Source organism: Bubalus kerabau, chromosome 13, assembly GCF_029407905.1.
Source record: "Bubalus kerabau isolate K-KA32 ecotype Philippines breed swamp buffalo chromosome 13, PCC_UOA_SB_1v2, whole genome shotgun sequence".
Lineage (NCBI taxonomy): Eukaryota > Metazoa > Chordata > Mammalia > Artiodactyla > Bovidae > Bubalus > Bubalus kerabau.
The window spans coordinates 67,009,820-67,024,113 of NC_073636.1; the positions used below are offsets into that span (position 1 = coordinate 67,009,820).

General features: G+C 43.5%; 1 long non-coding RNA gene across 1 annotated transcript; it reads right to left on the reverse strand.

Moving 5' to 3' along the window:
* Positions 1-293: 293 nt before the first annotated feature.
* On the reverse strand, positions 294-12,940 carry LOC129625928 (uncharacterized). The gene is made up of 3 exons (XR_008701655.1): positions 7,190-12,940; positions 2,509-2,597; positions 294-451 (listed from the first exon to the last, which is right to left on the reverse strand). It is a non-coding gene; the product is annotated as an uncharacterized LOC129625928 (long non-coding RNA).
* Between the last annotated feature and the right edge of the window lie 1,354 nt (positions 12,941-14,294).

The window sequence follows — 14,294 nt, forward strand, 5'->3', positions numbered from 1 at the left end:
ATCTCTCTCAGTGTCATCTCCTAAGAATTTGGGTCTTTGCATTTCTGTAATTACAAAAGTAATTTGTGGACATCTTAGAAAATTGCTAAGTACCCAAAGTACCCAGAGGCAAACACTGTCCGCATATTACCAAGAAGATAGAAGAGCAGCCTTCTCCCCATCCCCAAACTCTCACCTCAGAATATGTGATCTGCTCCTTGGGGTCACCTCCCAGCTCTAAGAAGCTCTTAGATCCCTTGTATTAGGAAGGCTGCTTTCACCAGCAGCTAACAAAACACCCAAGAGTGACTTAAACAATAAGAACATTTTATTTATTTCAAAGAAAGTCCAGAAGTCAGTGGTGCCAGGTGTTCAAGCTGGAGTCAGCACAGAGTTGCATCTCCTGGCCTTCCCCTCCTGGTCACAAGATGGCTGTCAGAGCTCCAAGCATCATGTTTTCACCCAACAGCACCTAAGCGGAAAGGAAGGGGCAGGGCCAATAAAGCCTTCCAGATGCATCTCTTTAATCAGGGAGGAAAGTGCTTCCTTAAAGCTGCCTCATAATGTCCCTGAACAAGACCCTAGTCAAAATTGGGTCATGAGAGTTCTTGGACCAGCATTTACGACACCCGATTTCTAGTTCATAAGACCCACTAATGTCCCATGTGGCAGATGAGGCTTTGGGTCACTTGGAAGCTGCTCCCCTCCCTCCTTGATTCTCCCACCAAAGCTGTCAAATATTTCTGCTGGTTATCTTTTTATTTTTTTTGGAGGATAACTGCTTTACAATGTTGTGCAGTTTCTGCTGTACAATGAAGTGAATCAGTTGTATGTACGCGTCCCATCCCACTCATCTTGGTCTCCACAGAGCCCCGAGCTGAGCTCCCTGTGCTCTACGGTGGTTTCCACTAGCTACCTGTTATACACACGGTGGTCACTGTACATCAGCCATGTCAATCCTAACCTCCCAGTCCACTCTGCCCTCCCCTCCCCCACCTGAGTCCACGTCCATTCTCTACATCTGTGTTTCTCTTTCTGCCCTGCAAATAGGCTCATCAGTACCACCCTGCAAATAGGCTCATCAGTACCATTTTCTAGATTCTACATTTATGTGTTAATATACTGACTCAATGGACATGAGTTTGGGCAAATTCCAAGGGAGAGTGAAGGACAGGGAAGTCTGGCATGCTACAGTCTGTGGGGTTGCAAAGAGTCAGACATGACTTAGAGACTGAACAAAGTCAAATATGATATTTGTTTTTCTCTTTCTGACTTACTTCACTCTATGATGGACCCTAGGTCCATCCATGTCTCTACAAATGATCCAATTTCATTGCTTTTTGTGGCTAAGTAATATCCATTGTTTACCCACTCTTCTGTCGATGGACACTTAGGCTGCCTCCGTGTCCTGGCTATTGTACACAGTGCTGCAGTGAGCACTGGGGCGCACGTATCTTTCTGAATTATGGTCTAATTTTAAGAAATCTACTTCCCCTCCACTCCTGACAGACCCCACTGTGTGTCCACAGATGCTCTTGTGCCTCCCCCTGCGTCCCTGTCAGTCCTCTGACCCGCTTCCCTCCGCTGCTGTCTCCCAGCTTCCATATCTTTAACGTTGTGATGGATGATATTGACATTCCATTCAGTAACTATAATATCAATAAAATCCAGGTCAATACAAAAACTGACTCTCAATGAAAAGTGAAAAGGAAAAGATAAAATTCTCATCATTTGAGTCAATGATACCATACAATCCCCGCGGGTACCTACTATGTATTTACAAGTTTTTAGAAAGTGAACATTGAGCCCATCACAGTGGCAGCCTCGGGGGAAGAAGGAGGAAATGGGATGGCAGTGGGTGGCCAAAAGGGACTTGAGCTTCATCGGCAATGTTCTATTTCTTAAAAAGGAGAATGTATTCATGTTGCGCTTGTGTCATTAAACTTTAATTTGGAAAAATTCCCATTCATTTCCAGCCAATTATGTCAGCTCTGCGTGTTTGGCAGTGCTTGCATGTTTGTGTCCAGGGAGGAAGGACGTTTACTTTGTGTGTGTCTATGAATGAAATACAGTGATTAGTAGATTTAAAAAAATGTAGCAAGCAAGAGAAAAAACAAAGCGGGGGAAGTAGAGAGAACTCATTGACAACAATAATAAAAAAGTATAGGAATAAACACATTAGGAAATGGGTAGGTTCTTTATGAAGAAAACCATAAAATGGGACTGAAGGGGAGAGAAGATGATCAGAATAAGTGTAGGGCTCTTCTGTGTTCATGGATTGAAAGTCTTAGTATTGTATTAATGTCGATTTCCCCCAAATTAATCTTTAAATTCACAGAACTTGACAAGCAGGTTTTCAAATTCATGAAGAGAAGTTAATAGTTAGCAGAGATAACTGAAAAGGAGGCACAATGAAATGAAGCATTTCACTTAACAGGTACCAAAAGGTGGTCTAAAGCTATGGTGAAAGAGTCTGATGCAGACAGAAATACACAGCCGGGTGAAACAGAACAAGGGCCTCAGACCTACCTAGACATGGCGATTCAGTGTGTGAGGGAGTTTCATCTCAGCTCAGTGGAGAGAATGAACTAGTCAATCCATCATGTTGTAATAATCAGCTGTACATTTGGAGAAAGGTTAGATCATATCTCATTTCAATCATAAACATACATTCCAGCTGCACTAAAGACCCACAGAAAAACAAAATTACTAGAAAGGAATGCAGAATATATTTAAACCTTAGGAGTAAGAAAGGCCTAAATATGACCTATAAATAAAAGGAATAAAGGAAAAAAAATAATAAATTTGGTTATGTCAAAATCGATAACTTCTAACAAAAGTTCCTAAAAAAATCTGAAGGCAACAGACAAGCTGGAAGTAAATAACTGCCCACACACATACACATACACACAAAAGATTAACAGATTATATCAGGAGACTCATAAAATCAGTAAGATAAAGACAAACAACCTAATTTTTTTTAAATGAGCAAAAATAGATTATTCAGAAAATAGAAAATACAAATGTCTAATACACATCTGAAAATCTCACTAGCAAACAAGTATGTATAAACTTTAAAAAATGATTCAATTTCACCCATCAAATTGGCAAATATTTAAAACAACTACTTATGGTGTGGGGATTGGAATCCTCTCTTACCCTCTGGCCAGAAGTGTAAATGGTACAGAGATTATGAAGGACACTTTGGTAATATCTGAAACTAAAAATGTGGGAACCTTGAGAAGCAAAATGCCATTTCTCAACCACTACCCTAGAGAAACATTACAGAAGAGGCAAGTGTGAGGCTGTTTTCAGTGGCATTGCTTATGAAGGAGGAAAGAAAAGATAGAACTAGATGTACACAGATCTTAAGGAAGGAAAGACCTGGCCCATTCATGGGAATGAATATAACATAGCTACTAAAAGGAACTGGCAAGGGCTATTTGTATCAATATGAGTATATCCTAGAAATATATGGTGGCGGGAAAATGCAGCTTACAGTAAAATCTCTATAAAGTGGGATGATTCATTCAAAATACCTCCATCAATACTCTACATTTATATGGAAGGAGATACATAAAACTGTGAGGAAGGCAGGGGAACCAGGACTTCGGAGGGTGGCCGAAGGAAATTTTAGTTACATTCATATTGTTCTACTTTTAAAAGGAAAATGTATTCATGCTTCATTTCCTTAATTAAAGTATTATCAGAAAAGACTTTAATTTGTTTTCAGCCAATTATGCCAGCTCTGTGTGTTTGGTTGTGCTCGCAGGTTTGTGCCCAGGAGGAAGAACATTCACTTTGCGTGTGTGTCTGCAAGTCAAGCCCACTGATTAGTAAACAGGCTGAAATGAAATATGGAAAAACAAGGGCCAAACAAACAAGAGAACAGGAAATCCTATTCACAGTTGACAACAAAGTCTTTCATAAACCCAGGAATAAATTTATCAAGAGATACGTAGGTCTTTAACTAGAGAAAACCATAAAACTTGCCTGAAAGACATAGACGATGACTGGAATTGAGAGATACAGCAGTGAGCATCGAGGGGAAGGCTCAAATATGATAAAGGTGTCAATTTTCTTCAAACTTATCCAAAACACAATGTGATCCCAATTAAAAAAACTAGCAAAATTGTTCCTGAAACTTGACAGGCTATTTAAAAATTCATGTGGTGGGCCAAATATGCAAGGATGACCAAGGCAATTTTACAAAAACAACAAAGAAGGTGGGATTTGTCCCACCACTTAGCAAAGCATTTTATCAAGCTCAGGAATAGACAAATAGATCAGTGGACCAGAAAGAGCTCTGACCTAAAGCCACACTGGACTTTAGTGTCAGGTAGAGGCAGCAATTTTAAATTACTGAAGAAATGACACGTTATCCAATAAATGGTATTGAAAAAATTGGTTATCAATTTTGACATTTAAAAAAATTAAGCACTGATATCACACTTAAAATTAGCTTCATATTCAATAAAGACTTAAATGTGAAAATAATAAAACATATATGCAAGAAGGAAATTTACAAAAGCTTTAGGAAAAACACAGGAAAATGGTTGTGATCTTAGTATAGAGAGGGCCTTCTTAAGGCAAGATGAGATTCTAAATTTGACATAGAAATGAAAAGTTCTATGATGAAAGATACAATACAGTTAAAATGACAAGGGTCACGATGGTAGAGAATTATGTGCAACGCATAGAGTAGACAAGGAATTAATATACAAAATTAAGAGATCCTTTAAGTCAGGAAGAAAAGAACAACACGAAAGATGGACAGAGGAGATGCACAGATGACCCCAAAGGGAGGAAATAAGAATGGCCAGGAGACCTGGGAGGAGGCCATGGTGTGGCCAGGAAAACACAAATGAAACCAAGAAGAAACCACTTTTTATCATCCATCAGATCCATAAGCCTTACAAGCTGTCAATGGTCTGAAACAAGGGAGATTGACATTTACTTGTGGAAGGATCTTAAATTGGCACAGCAGCTTTCGAAGCTGACCTGGGCTGTGTCTATGAAAACTGAAACAGTGGCCACCATAGAGGCTAGAGTTCTACTCTCAGATACTACCCTAGAGAAACATTTCAGGAGCTGGCAGGTGCCAAGGTGTTCCTGGCAGTATTCGTCATTATAGTGGGCAGAGAGGAGGAACCCCCCGGTCTATGGATGTCAGAGAAGGGGAAACAGTACAGTTGTGAGCAAGAGTACTATACTAAGCAGACAGCTGTTAAAAAGCAGGAACAGGAGCTGCTATATCACTAACCTGGGGAACTCCCCCCAAATATAAGATTAAAGGAAAAATGCAGGATACAGTATAAGACCTATGACTTGGTATAATTTATTGAAAATACCTCCATCAATACTATCTATATATTTACTATGGAAGGCAAAACATAAAACTCTGAACAGTGGTCACCTCTGTGGAGGTGGAAGGGACCAGGATCTCAAGTGACCAAAGGAAACGTTAATTACATTCATATTGTTCTACTTTTAAATGGGAAATGTATTCATGCCTTACTTCTTTAATTAAAGTCTAATCTGGAGAGATTTAATTTATTTTCAGCCAATTATGCCGGCTCTGCAAGTTTGGTTGTGCTTGCATGTTTGTGCCCAAGGAGGAAGAATGTTCACTTTGCATGTGTGCCTGCAAGTCAAGCCCACTGATTAGTAAACAGGTTGAAATGAAATATGGAAAAACAAGGGCCAAACAAACAAGGGGAGAGGAGATCCTATTCACAGTTGCCAACAAAACCTGTAATAAACCTAGGAAGAAATTTATCAAGAAATATGCAAGATTTTAACTAGAGAAAGCCTCCAGTTACAATAAATAAATAAAACTTCCCTGAAAGACATAAAAGATGACCAGAACTGAGAGACAGAGCAATAAGCAGTGGTAGAAAGATTCAGACATGAAAAGGGTGTCAATTTTCTTCAAAGATATCCAAAACTCAATGTGATCCCAATTTAAAATACTAGCAAAATTGTTCCTGAAACTTGACAGGCTATTTAAAAATTCATGTGGTAGGCCAAATATGCAAGGATGACCAAGGCAATTTTACAAAAACAACAAAGAGGGTGGGATTTGTCCCGTCACTTAGCAAAGCATATTATCAAGCTTAGGAGTAGACAAATGCATCAGTGGACAAGAAAGAGATCTCACATAGACCCGCACTGGAGTTTAGTATCAGGCAGAGGCAGCAATTTTAAATCAGTGGAGAAATGATACATTACCCCATAAATGGTGTTGGGAGCATTACCTATCCATTTAGGGAGAATGGGAAGGGATTAAAGTTAGACCCTAAGATTTGTGCATAAGGAATTTATTTTTTAGATATAGTATAAGAGCTTAAATATGTATGTATGTAGAAACTATAAATTTTTGAGAAGGAAATACAGGAAATATTTATGACCTTGACATAGGAAAGGCTTTCTTAAATAAGACTGCAAAAATGGCATAACATTAAGATTGACAAATTTGATTGTATCAAAATTTAAATTTCTCTAAGCCAAAAGGTACTATACAATTAAATGACACACATCACAATGTAGAAAACATCTGCAATATACATGACAAAGTATTAATATTCAAATACATAAAGAACTCTTAAAAATCAATAGCAAAAAGACAAAAAATGGACAGTAAACACATGAAGACTTCAGCCTTGTAGGTAATTAAGAAAAATACCAACTAAAGCAAGATACTATTTTTCACTGGTTAAAAATGGAAAACCTGGACATGGTCTGGGGAAATGGACACACACACTATGAGCAGGAGAAAGGAGCAAATGGAGAACATTTTTAGAAATCTCTATTAGAATTTAAGATATGCATTCCCTACAATCCATCAGTTCCATTTCTAAGTATCTATCCCAGAGAAATACTTGTACATGTGCAAAATGAGCAATCCTAAGAGGCTCTTACAGGTGTGTCTTAATGGAATGACACTGGAAACGCTTTAATAGTCAATCAATAGGAAATAGGAAATCAAACACAGTGTAACTGGCTAGGGCCACCAGCTGCCAGTGGCAAGGAGCTCTGTGGCCCAGTGTCAGCTATTCCAGGAGTCTCACAGCATGCTAAGCTGAGTAACACCTCCAGCTTGTACACACCATGTCTGTGTAAACAAACACACAAAAAGATAACAGAAGACACGCTTCAGTGGGCTTTGGAAAACATTTTGGATAAGCAGCAAAAACCTAAGAGCAGTTACCTCAGCAGGGCGAGAGGGGTCTTGCTGGAGGCTGGGAGTAGGGTGTATTCAGTAGAGACTTCTTTATCTGTAATACTCTAATTTTATTGAAAGGAAAATGTATTCATGTATTACTTGTATAATTAAATTTTAATTCAAAAATTCTAATTCATTTCCAGTCAATTAGTTCTACTTTATATGTGTGCTGTGTTCTCATTTGTGTACCCAGGGACAAAGCACATTTACTCCGAGAGTGTGTCAGTGAATGAAGCATCATGATTAGTAAATTGATTAAAATTTGGAAAGCAAAAAGAAAAAAAGAAAAGCCTTTTACATTCACAAAAAGAACACAACTGATAAGGTACTCAGGAATAAACCTAATAAGAAATGTGAAAAACCTTTACGACAACATCGACCAACCTTTATTAAAAGGCATTAAAAATCAAACCAAACAAATAAGACTTTGATTAAATGGAGACAGATACCAGTTCACGGATGGGAAGAACGGGTATCCCAAAGATGTCATTTCTCCCTTCAGTGAAATCCCTCTCAAAATTCCCACAGGATTTTCATGGAACTTCGACAAGCTGATTCTAAAGTGTATGTGTGAAAAAGTAAATGTACAATACAACCAACATACTTTTAAAAGAATAAAGGGCCAGGAAGGGAGGGGCACTTACCTGATCGGGTAGGAAGATAAAGCTTTTGCTTATTAAAATCTGGTGTTGGCCCAGAAGTAGACAAACAGATCAACAGACTTGAACAGAGTGTAGACAAGGGAACTGGGAGAAAAGATAGTGCTGGAACAATAAATGGTGCTTAGCCACCTGGTTATCCGTTCAGAAAAAGATCAAATTAGATCTCTGTGTCACACTAAACGTGAAAATACATTTAAGATGGGTCTAAAGACAAATATTGAAAAAAATACAGAAGTCTTCAGTGTAAATATAAAATGTGTATATCATTCACGAGGTAGAGAGGCTTCTTAAGACGGATGAGCTATCTGCTCTGGTGCTAGCATTGCAGATGTTATCACCGAAGTTTGATATGATGCTTTAATATCCGGTCTCCTGTCGGAGCGTGCCTCCAACCTTCCGCACATGTCCAGGTGGGGCGTCCACCTGGACCTCACAGATTCCTCTTCCTCTTTCTCTCAGCTCAACCTGATCCTGGAAAGAAGGACTGTGATTTCGACGGACTGAGGTTGAATCCAGCTCCTGTTACTTGTGCTCGATGTCAGCAAGGCACTTCCTTCTGTTTTTTTTTTTTTGGGGGGGGGGGGGCACTATGCTAGGTCTTCATTGCGGTGTGTGAGCTTAGTTGCCCCGAGGCATGTGGGATCTTAGTTCCCCTGAGGTGTTGAACCCACATCCCCTGCACTGGGAGGTGGATTCTTCGCCACTGGACCACTAGAGGAAGTTCCCCTCCTCTGCCTTCTGCTCCCTCCTCTATGATGGGAGGTGATGCTCTCCTTCTTCCGGGGGAGGTGAAGTTCATATGAGAGGATGAATGTGAAAGGCATAAATGGGACAGAACGTATAAGGATGAAGACAGCTGACTCTTGTACTCTCTCTCCACCCCCCACCACCCCATACTCCTGCCACCAGGACTTTACACCAATTCTTTCCCACACTGTACTTCTGGAGAATTATCACAGATTCTTTTTGGTCAAAAAGTTTGAATGTTGACTTCAGATTTTTCATTCCAAGGCAGATAATATTGATTCAGCACCCAAAGACCTTACTGCCTGTTGCTAGGTGCTGAGAAACACAAAAAATAATAAGACATGATCCCAGCCCTGAGACAGGATAAAAGTGGTGCTAATTAGAGCTGTATTTGGTACACAGATCAGATAAAAGCTCCCAAAAGAACATGGAGATCAAGATACTGTCTAAAAGGTAAATAATTAAATTTTGCCCCATTCAGTCAAATATACATTATTGCCCCAAACTAATTTATCCACCACCACACTTGAACCTAACCCCTGTGGGAACTCATTTCACTAATTGTCTCCATCCTTAATCACTCCATTACTCAGGCTCCCTTCCCTCAGAATATCTGTATGCCAGTATTGCTCTTTCCTTGAAGACTAAAATTTCATTTAAAGGCCTTAGACTTTGCTCCCTCACTTCTCTCCTTAATCACGCCCTATGCAGGCTGCCTCTGCTACGGTCCCCTGAGGTCTCCCATGGGCCCTGGGGGGGGTACCAATCGGGAGGGACACTACACTGCCCAATTCCAGGGGTGCCATGGCGATTGGGCAGTTGCACCTCAGAAGAGCTCCTGGATTTGCCCTTGACCTCTGACCTTTCTGCACATAACCACTGCTGACCACTCCATCTTTCTGTTGAAAGACCTCTCTCGCCCTTTCTTTTCTGTGCCCCAAGAGGATCTTTCTTTTTACAGGCCCCCAAATGTTGATGCTTGGCCTCTTCTTCCTCAGCCTCCCTCATCCCCTCAGAATGCTCCAGAAACCTGATACCACTTCAGTTCACATTTTCACTCAGGATCCCGCAGGAGTACTGAAACGGTCTCTGTGATTTCTCACTCTGGGTTCCAGGTCCACGCAGTCAACCACTTCCTCCCCAGCTCCTGGCTTGCATGTCTCAGCTGTCTACCACCAGACTTGGGGGTCTGCCTCACAGACCTCGTTTCTTTGTAGGGCTCCCCAGTTCTGAGGAAAGCACTGCCACACCACCAGTAAGGCAAGCCCTAAACTCAGGGGTCATCTGGAACACCTCCTCCCCTCCTTACTCATCTTCCTTCCATCCAGCACCAAGACCGACCAGAATGTGTTGTCCAAATCCTGTCCACCATGACAACAGAAACTTCCCAACTTGTCTCCCTAAGTCCACCTGTGCTTCCTCTAATGACTTCTCCAGGGACCAGCCAGTCTCAGAGCACAGGAAATATTCAGGCAGGTCTTGAACACGCTTCCCTCACTCTCGGGAGGTACACAGGAGCTCAGCCCTGGCCTCCAGAGCTCTGCCCCCCCAGCCCTGCCTGCCTCTCTGGCCTCAGTGCGCCTCCCTGTGCACAGGCGGGTGGGTCCCTCTGGCCAGAAGGTTCTTCTCGAATCTGTTCAGTCCCATGAACTCTGTCCCCTTAACAGCTTGGTTCAAGTGTCACCGCTGCAGGGAAGCCTCTGGAGTTGGCCTGGGGCAGGGGCCCTTGTACATCCTCCAGCACTTGCTACCTTTCTTTCAGAGTGTGTTCTGTCAACGTTGGAAATTACACATTTATGTGTGTGATTACGTGATTCACATCTTTCTCCCCTACTATCATATAAATGCCACGAGAACAGAACTCTGCCTATTTCAATTCATTCACAACAGAATCCACAATGCTGGGCACACTGCCAGGCACAAACAGGTGGTAAACTAGAATATGTGGAATGAATCAACTTTGTCACTAAACAACACTTATCGCATCTGGGAGTGGATATCAGCCTATGAACTTGCTCCTGTCTTCCCTTTGCTCAACCTCCCCACTCTCATCCTTCACGTCTCCAAGTCTTCCTTCCGGACTCCTCAAAGAACTCTCGGTGACGAATTCACCTCCCCCTCACATCTCAACATTATTCAAGTTTTGCCCCATCACTCCCCCAAAATGCTCTTATTGAGGGCATCCAAAGCTTACTAATCATCAGATCCAAAGGCGGGGGTGGGGGTGGGGGTCTGTCTTTATCTTTCTGGAATTCTCTGCTGCATTTGACAGTGTTGATTACTTTCTCCTTGAAACCCTTCACTACCTTGGTTTCCATGGCAACCCACTCTCCTGGTTGGTTGTCGCATGTCTCAAGCCTTTCCTTCTCTTTCTCCTTTGTCACCTACCCACACCTTGATTGGTACTTCAAGTGTCACTGTAACGTAGGATTCTGCCCTGGGCCCTGTCCCATTCTCTTTCTCTGGTGATCTTACTCATTCTCAGGGTTCCTGTTACTGGAGTGGCCATGGCCTTAGGCCAGTACTCCCAGCAGAATTTTTTTCTGAGCCCCTGACCCTTGACTCAAGTGCCTGCTGGGCTCCACCTGACTATGATCCTGACCCCTTGGCTGTATCTGAGACCACTGTCTTGCCCCTCAAACTCACTCCCCATCTTCCCAGGGGCCTCCCCACTGTCTACCCAAGACACACAGGAGTCTTTGTCTTCACTCTCTCTCTCCTCCTAAAAGCCAATCATCATTTCTGGTTTTTAATCTCCTCTAAGTTCTGGATCTACTTACTCCCTCTCCACTGGTTGAGTTCAGACTTCTCTCACTCTTATCTGGACAACGGCCTCCTAAACAAGTCTGCCTGCCTCTGTCTGGTTCCTTCTTAGTAGATGTCTGGGGGCGAGGGTGGGGATGTCGGGCTTTCCAGCATTCTTTATTGCCCCCTAACAGCCCTTGTTACATTCAGGGAGATTTCCCGTTCTCCATTTTACATGGCTGTGGTGCGACATGGGATGCTCTCTCACACAGAACCCACAGAGGCCCCTCCTTCAGGCCCCGCCTCTTGCCACCCAGCTCTTATCAGGCGATGGCATGAGGCCCAAGTGCAACCAGTTAGACCAAGGCTCCTTCTTGACTTTGGAAGAAATAGTTCGAATTACTCAATGTCTAGGAGATACTGGGCTTCCCAGGTGGCTCAGTGGTAAAGAATCCACCTGCTAATGCAGGAGACACGGGTTCGATCCCTGGGTCAGGAAGCTCCCCTGGAGAAGGGCATGGTAACCCATGCCAGTATTCTTGTCTGGAAAATCCCTGGACAGAGGAGCCTGGCGGGCTACAGCCCATGGGGTCACAAAGAGTCAGACATCACAGTGCCTGAGCACATGTGCTAGATTACACCAGGAGTGGTGTGAAGCCCTGAATGCAGTATTCAAGACCTATCCCCACCGACTTCATTGCTCATGATTCTTTCCTTCTATCCTGCCGCTCTAGGTCTCAGTTTCCTACTCTGTAAAATGGGGCTAGCAGTCTCTGTCTGCCTCAGGAAGGACAGGAGGGTGGATTTGCAATGACCAGATGAGACAACAATCACAACCTCACCATTAAAAACTATGAAGAGCAGTACCCACACCAGAATGCAGAGTGCATTTCCTGAGACCCAGACAGCCTCACAGACAGCTTCAACTTTGACTTTCATTTCCCTGTTTGTTGATTCCTTGGGAATAGTCACAGAATCTTTGTGGTTTAAAAAAAAAAAAATTCTGAACCTCCATTTCAGACATTTGATTTCAAGCAGGAAATAATTATTCTGTCTTTACCTAGCTCGCTGCCTGTTGCTAGGTACCGAAAGGTACAAAAATGAATAAGACACAGCCCCAAACACGAGGCAGGATGAAACTACTGCTAATTAGAGCTGCAGTCAGTCCTCGGCAGAAAAACAACCTTCAGAAAAACACAGGGATCAGGTTACTTGGTAAAATGTACATGATTTAATTTTGCCCCTTTCCACCAACACAACTAATCCCTTCACCTATACACTTAATCCCACTGCTCCGGGGGCCCCCTTCATTACCTGTCCCTGCTCTTGTGTCCTCGCATAGCCCTCCTCCCACCAAATGTCAATGTGTATGAGACAGTACCTTCTAGAAACTTCTGTCCCCTCGGGTCTCCCTTTCCCCTCCTGCTTTCTCAGCCAGTCTCTAGATCACCCCCACCCAGTTGGGTTTTGCCCCCTACCCCAAAGCTGCTATGGCCGGGGTCCCCAAAGACCAGGGACACTCTCACCTCCTCTGACTTCTGTGCCTTTGGCACATTAATGGTCATGCTGACCTCTGGAAGCTCTCTCCTCCCTGGACTTCCAGGGCCCCCAATTTTCCAGCCCTTTCTCCCCACCCCCCGCCCCCACACCCCGCCCCGCTTAGACTGCTCAGCAGCATCCCTGCATCCGTCCCTGAAATGTCGGTCACAGCTCAGTGTCTGGCTCTGCTCCATGAACTCTGCACTTCTCTGAGTTCTCCATCTACCCACTGGGGAGAGGCTCACACCTTCTTTGTGAGCTCCAGACTGGCAGACAGACTTTCTTGGAAACAGCTCTAGTCAAGGTCACTTATGGCCATTTTTCCTCTTTGCCATCCATGCTCTTTGATCTTGCCTCTGATTTACACAGACAAGACGACTTTAGGTGACAACCCTTTCAACCTCTCTTCCATCACGTCAATCCTGCCTTCCTCTCAGCCCAGCCCAGAAATCTCTCTGACCCAAGTCATAACCCTGGCAGCTTCTCCCTCATATTCCAAGTTCCTCAGGACAGGTGCCATGCTGCCTGCTGTACCCCTCTTTCACTTTGCTCTGCCCACCTTGTGGGGGCTTTAGGCCCACCTCTCACAGGAATTGCTCGTGTGGGGCTTGAGGGGCCCCTAACTGCTCCGTGTGGTGGGCCCTCCGTCCCTATCTAACTGGCTTTTCTCTTCTGTTGACTGATTATTCTCTCTTGGAAACGCTCCACATCCCTGGGTTTCCATGCCAACACAGGCTCCAGGTGCTTTTCCCCTCTCTTTCTGCTGTCTCTTTTGCCTCTGTGGGCTTTTCTTTCTCTCTGTCCATGCTTAAACAGGGGAAAGATTCTCAGCCCTAGACCCTCCTTTCTCTTCTCAGCTGCCACCTTCTCCAAGGGCAGCTCAGCAAAGCTCATGGCTACAGTCGCCATCAGTCACAATCTGAATCTTTCATTCAAATCCCTGCTGGGGTCCAAGCTCTCTCCTAGATCCTCATAGGCCATCTCTACCTGGATGCCCACCTTTCATTTAACTTGTGCAAAATTGGGCTCAACAATCCTCTTCTCACCACTAAGCCTGCTGTTTCTCCTCAGTATTCCATCCGCCCAAGACACAAACAGGGAAGGCATCCTAGACTCTGACCCAGTAACCAGTCGGTCAGCAGCTTCTCCTACTTTTACCTTCTGTCTATACTCTTGCCCCCACCCTAATTCAGACCTTGTCTTCTCTACCTGGACCGAAGCAATCATCTCTTCATTGGTTCTCACACCTCTAAATGTCTCCAAGTAACCAGAGACACGAAGCAGAGACGAGTAACCTCCCTGGATACTCCCATGAAGCTTCATACTTGCACCACCCATCTTGGCTGCTCCATGCTTTGCCCATGTCCCAAGCATATCTCTGGCCTTCTCACCACATA